This window comes from Citrus clementina, unplaced genomic scaffold (assembly GCF_000493195.1).
Source record: "Citrus clementina cultivar Clemenules unplaced genomic scaffold, Citrus_clementina_v1.0 scaffold_7, whole genome shotgun sequence".
NCBI lineage: Eukaryota > Viridiplantae > Streptophyta > Magnoliopsida > Sapindales > Rutaceae > Citrus > Citrus x clementina.
Genome location: NW_006262075.1, coordinates 18,766,164 through 18,772,528, shown reverse-complemented (window position 1 = coordinate 18,772,528; position 6,365 = coordinate 18,766,164). Strand labels below are relative to the sequence as shown.

The following is a 6,365-nucleotide window of genomic DNA, read 5'->3' as shown; positions in this document are numbered from 1 at the left end:
GGTTGAAGGAATTAACTCAGCTTGATTCGACTACTGATCATTGATTCAAATATAGATTATTATTATTACTTATGAATAGACCGGTTATAGCTACTGAGACCCTCTAATAGCCAATCTCTCCTTAACTAGTCGATAACCAAGGTACGACCGTTGGTTATTTCCCTAATCAATAGACAACCCTAGATACGATCATAGAATTTAATCAATTGACAACCTGAAAAACCAGAGAGACCCAAATCCTAATCAACACATATGATGATTCATTTAAATTAGATTGTTTATTCTCACAACACAACTCTCTGCTATGTTATTTGTCACAAACATTAAATTCTTCATACGATGAATCCTTTAATTGACAATAGATTAAGTTGATAATTAAATAGTGGCCAATTACCTAATTAACAAACATAATCATGAAAATAATACAGAGAATAAACAAATACCCAAAAAGCAATAAAACAATTAAAGCACAAGAAAGATCTCACAGTAGTGATGAATCAAAGCTTCATTATCCTTCAACCAGAAAAATAGGTTTAGTTCTTCATAGAGAGAAGAGAAAAATTAGATCTAGGGTTTCTTTCTCTCCAATCCCTAAATCCCCCTTTTTCACAATAGATTCCTCCTTTAAATACTCTCTCTCTCTTCTCTTTTAGAATTCTATTTAAAATAAAATCCTAATATCTGAAATATTAAATTCGTAATTACAAAAATAACCAAAAATACAAAACACGTTAAACTAAAACTGCAGGTCCGCAGTTGACAGCACGCGCCCACGCCTTATCAACAAAGTTCTTCTGACGCTCATAATTTCTCCAAGAGAACAATCATCCTTAAACATCATCTTATAGCTTAATTTTATCATCAATCAATAGAATTGCACCTACAAAAGTAAAACACAAGTAAATCACTATTATTAAGTGCAAAACATTGATATTAAGGGAAGTAAATAATGCAAAACTAGTGCATAAATTGCACTCTAACAAATTCCCCCACACCAAGATGATGCTTGTCCTCAAGCATATAACTCAAGATTAATCTCAAATCTCCACTCAATTCTCATCTCAACTCATCCAAAAACAATTTTAAGCAAGCATACCTCAAGAAATTAAGTCGATCAACATTCGAGAGACAAGGATTTTAAAGCATAGAATTTCATAAGATAGAATAAGAACATTCAACCACCAAGAAGATCCATTCAAAATTCAAGTGCAACAAGATTTAATAGCCCTCTCAATAACTTCACTCCATGCACTCAAAGTGTTTAGGGTGTCATTTATTCACTCAAATCAAATCAAAGAATGCTATTACCATAAGCTTGCTCATATATCACATCTCAATCCACAAAACATGAATAAAATGCAAAAATCTAAGGGTCTTAAAAGGGTTGTAATGGGGTTAAATAGGTTAAATGAAAAAGAAAGGTCTATGAAAGAAAAAGAGATCAAAATGAGAAGAATGAACTCATTGAATGAACTTATGATATCAAAATGCTTATTTCTACTCAAGTCACCACGAATGTAAACATTTTTTTTTCGATTTTTTTTTCGATTTTTCTTTTTCTTTTTCTTTTTTTTTCTTTTTTTTTTCTTTTTTCTCTTTTTTTCTTTTTCCCTTTTTTTTTTTTGATGAATCAAATAAAAGAAACGAACCTTGCACAATTTAATTCAAGCATAATGCTTGTTGATCTAATTGAGAAACTTTAATACAAGGTAGAAAAAGCAGCAAAATATATCCACACAATGAGTCCAAAAATCTCCTTAAATTGAGGCTCAAAAAGAAGAAAAATGGTTAAGTAGACGGAGAGAATTAGATGGGTAATGGTTAAGGCTCAAACAAAGATAGCAAATAAAGATCTTCGGGTAGAGAAAAAAAAAATTGCGAGAATAGAAAAATGGTAAATGGTTTGCCCTTATCATTTTAATGCATAAAATCCCGTAATGTGGCTTCAACATGCATAACAAAGCAAGTTCTAGAATAAACAAACTAGGATTGATATTCACATAACAAAAATAATTAGAGCAAAGTGGTTGCTCATAGGCTCAAATCCTCACAAAGTTGGTAAATTTGCCATCAAATCATGTACACTCTTCAAATGAATCAACCATCAATAGTGGTGTAGAATGAGAAGAAGGTATGAGTGAGATATAAAAGGAAAGGTAAAAATGATAAGAAGTGAGAAAGATGTATGTAGTAATATGAAAAGTGAAAGATAAAATGTGAGTGATGAAAGAGTATGATAGAATAAAAATAGATGTAAATAATTTGAGATAGATGGGAAAAGAGTAGTGAGAGAGAGAGGAAAAGAAAATTAATAATATATGAAGCATACTAACTCCAAAATCATTTAAGGATGAGTAGAGTGAAAACAATAATTCCAGACATCAATAATGCAAAAATCCCTCCCCCACACTAAGAACTGACATTGTCCCCAATGTAAGATAATCAAAGCTCACATAAAAATTAAAGCGTAAGGATAAAAGATTAAGGGCAAAAACTTCCCTGAATTGTGAGCTTTGATCCTCATAAGGTCTATGGGCTTGGCGGGAATGGTGGGATAAATCCCACACTCTTGAAGTATGCGGCCAAATTCTGCTCCATCTTGTCACGGATTTCGATTCACGGGCCTGGAATGCAGGTCGTAGGCTGGTTGCGTTGCGATTGCTGCTCGGCTGGAGCTTGCTTGATGGACGCGGGATGGCACTGATTGTGTTGCGCGCGCGCGCTGGGGCTGCTGGATCTGCGCGCTGCGTGGGCTGTGTTGTGCGCGAGAGCTGGGCTGACGCTGGTGCTGCGTTGCGTTGCGTTGCGCGCGCGGGTTTCGCTGGTGGGACTTCGTTGCGCGCTGCTGGGCTGCGAGACACGGGATGCTGGTGCTTGCGCTCACGGGATGGTGCGTTTTCCGGCGGGCTGGTTTGCTGCTGGTGTGCTGCAAGCGGCTGGAGAAGAAAACAAGTTCTGGAAAATTAGGGATTTTGTGAACAGTGAACAGTGATTTTCGATTTTTGGTTTTTTTTTTTTTATAAATAAATAAATAAAAAGAAAGAAATGAACGAAAAAAGAAAAAGAGAAAAAAAAAATAATAATTTTTTTTTTTTATCACTTTGAGACACTAAAAATTTCAGAAGTACTTTTCTAATAAGTACATGGGCACGCCTTATAAAAAATTTTCTTCTGACCAAAATAAGCATACACATCTAATTTCCCAAGTACTTTTCTATTAAGTACGTGGGCCACGCCTTAAAACTATGTTACTTTAAAAATTACAGAAGTACCTTATTAGCTAAGACGTGGGCACGCCTTATCAAAAATTTTCTTCTGACCAAAATAAGCAAAATTTTTCTTTTTCTTTTTTTTTTTTTTTGAATCAAAATTAAAAGAAGATATAACAAAAACCAAAACAAACAAATCATTTGGGTTGCCTCCCAAAAAAACGCCTTTGTTTTATGTCTTTGGCTAGACACATTTATGCATCAATCTCCATAATTGGGACTCTCGAGAGCCACATCCTCCACAATATTCACCGAAAAACCTTCATAAAAAGGTTTTAAGCGATGACCATTAACCTTAAAAACTTTGTCAGAGGTCGGGCTCCGAATCTCAACTGCACCATAAGGAAAAACATTAGTAACAATAAAAGGTCCAACCCAACAAGAACGTAATTTACCCGGAAAAAGTTTAAGCTTAGAATGAAAAAGAAGAACTTTTTGACCAACAGAGAACTCCTTTCTCAAAATCATTCTATCATGAAATGTCTTCGTCTTTTCCTTGTAAAAAATTTCCTGCGCTATAGGGTTAATAACATCCACAGAAAATACCGAATGTTCCTCACTAGGATATTTCATGGCATCATTCATATTGAATTCTATAACCTCTCCATCAAACTCCATAGTGAGAGTCCCTTTATGTATATCCATTTTAGTCCTAGCAGTCTTAAGAAAAGGTCTTCCTAGCAAAATTGGGATAGAATTAGAGGAGTTATCATCTTCCATATCAAGTACATAAAAATCAGCAGGAAAAACCAACTCATTAACTTGTACTAAGACATCTTCTAATACCCCATCAGGATATGCATTAGACCTATCAGCTAGTTGAATTATCACACCAGTTTCTTTTAATGGACCAATATTCAAAGATGAATAAATGGAACGAGGCATGACATTAATAGAAGCTCCTAGATCTAACAAAGCCTTTTCAACTCTAACACTACCAATTTTACAAGGGATAGTAAACATACCTGGATCCTTGCACTTAGGAGGTAGTTTCTTTTGAAGAACTGCTGAAACATTCTCCCCCATGTGAACTTTTTCATCTCCTCTTAATTTTCTCTTGGAGGTGCACAGTTCCTTAAGGACTTTAGCATATCGAGGTATTTGTTTTATAGCATCTAATAAAGGAATATTTACCTCAACCTTGCAAAATGTCTCAAGGATGTCTTTCTCTTGTTCCTCCTTCTTGGATTTTGCAAATCGGCTTGGAAAATGAGGAGGTATCACAATAGGTAGGGGTTTCGCTTTGGTGGGTTGCGCATCTTGAGATTTAGGTATCAATTCATTCTTCTCAAGCTCTTCTTCTACATGCTTTGTCACTTTCTTACTAGGCTCTTGCAACTCCTTCCCACTTCTAAGGATGACAGCACTAACGTTTTGCTTTGGATTCACCTCAGATTGTGAAGGCAATCTCCCTAATACTTGAGACTCCAGACGGCTCACTGTAGTCGCCAGTTGACTCATTTGGTTCTCCAAGTTCTGAATGCTTGCTGTAGTTGCCTGCTGAAATTGTTGAGTGTTAGTCGCAAGTGATTTAACAATTTCTTCAAGAGATATACCTGACTTGGAGTTTGACTGTGGAGGTGTTGGTTGTCTTGGTGGATACTGTTGTGGGAACCCTGACGGCCTAACTCCATAGCTGAAGTTCGGATGATCCTTCCATCCCAAATTGTATGTTTGTGCATAAGGATCATACCTCCTCTGAGGCATGCCTGGAAATCCTCCAACTGCATTGGCTTGTTCAACGGGTTCTTCTTGAAGTGTAGGACACATATCAGTTGAATGACCCATATTGTAACAAATGCCACAAGTCTTCACCTGTTGCACGTTACCTACAACAAACTTTTCCACAAGAGAAGTAAGTTTATCTAAACGTTGTTCAACAGAAGAAATATTTACCTCATTCACCTTCCTTGAAGTGAGATCTTGCCTGCTGCCAAATTGTTGTGCATTGGCAGCCATATTTGAGATCAACTCCCTTGCTTGAGTAGGGGTCTTGTTCACCAACACACCTCCACTAGCAGCATCTATCATACTCCTATCCATCAATGATAATCCTTCGTAAAAATATTGAATAAGAAGTTGATCAGAAATCTGATGCTGAGGACAGCTGGCACACAATTGTTTGAATCGCTCCCAATACTCATACAAAGTCTCCCCAGGAAGTTGTCTGATCCCACAAATATCTTTTCTAATGTTGGCAGCTCTTGAAGCAGGAAAGTACTTCTCAAGGAATTGCTTCTTCAAACCATTCCACGTTGTAATTGATCCAGGAGGCAAGTAGTACAACCAATCTTTAGCTAGCCCATCTACAGAGAACGGAAAAGCACGCAGCTTAATCTGCTCTTCAGTCACGCCTTGTGGTTTCATACTTGAACACATAACATGAAACTCCTTGAGATGTTTATGAGGATCTTCACCTGCAAAACCATGAAACTTGGGTAATAAATGAATAAGACCAGACTTTAATTCAAAATTTACCTCCAAGTCTACATATTGAATGCAGAGTGGTTGTTGATTCAAGTCTGGTTCAGCTAACTCTCTAAGAGTTCTTTCTACAGGTGCAGGTCTATCCATCACTTGTTCTTCTGAATCGCTAGATGATTCAACTAAATCAGGCACCGTATCTGTTTCAGAAAGCAAAGACAACGAGGATCGTTGCTTAGCTCGCTTCGTCTGCTGTCTCAGCTGGCGAGCTGTCTTCTCAATTTCAGGATCAAACGAAAGTGTACCTGTACGAGAAGAACGAACCATACACCAAGTAAAACGTAAAAAGGATTAAATAAATGACACCAATCCCCGGCAACGGCGCCAAAATTTGATGGGTGTCGAAGCCAACAAAAATAAATTCCTACTCTAAATAAATTGTGTATAGTGATTGAGCAGGGTCGTGTCCACAGAGATCGGTAATTATTTAAATCCTTTTGAAACGTAAAACGTAAAATGAGGGAATTGTTGACAATAATAAAAATCAAATTAAAATAACAAGAATGCAAATTAAAGTTGTAATTCAAATTGGAGAAAGCTCTGGTTGAAGGAATTAACTCAGCTTGATTCGACTACTGATCATTGATTCAAATATAGATTATTATTATTACT

The 6,365-nt window shown here is 36.4% G+C and overlaps 1 non-coding gene across 1 annotated transcript; it reads left to right on the top strand.

Annotated features, from left to right (window-relative positions):
- The first annotated feature begins 5,358 nt into the window (after window positions 1-5,358).
- Window positions 5,359-5,465, top strand: LOC112097108. The gene has a single exon (XR_002904765.1). It is a non-coding gene; the product is annotated as a small nucleolar RNA R71 (small nucleolar RNA).
- Window positions 5,466-6,365: the final 900 nt, after the last annotated feature.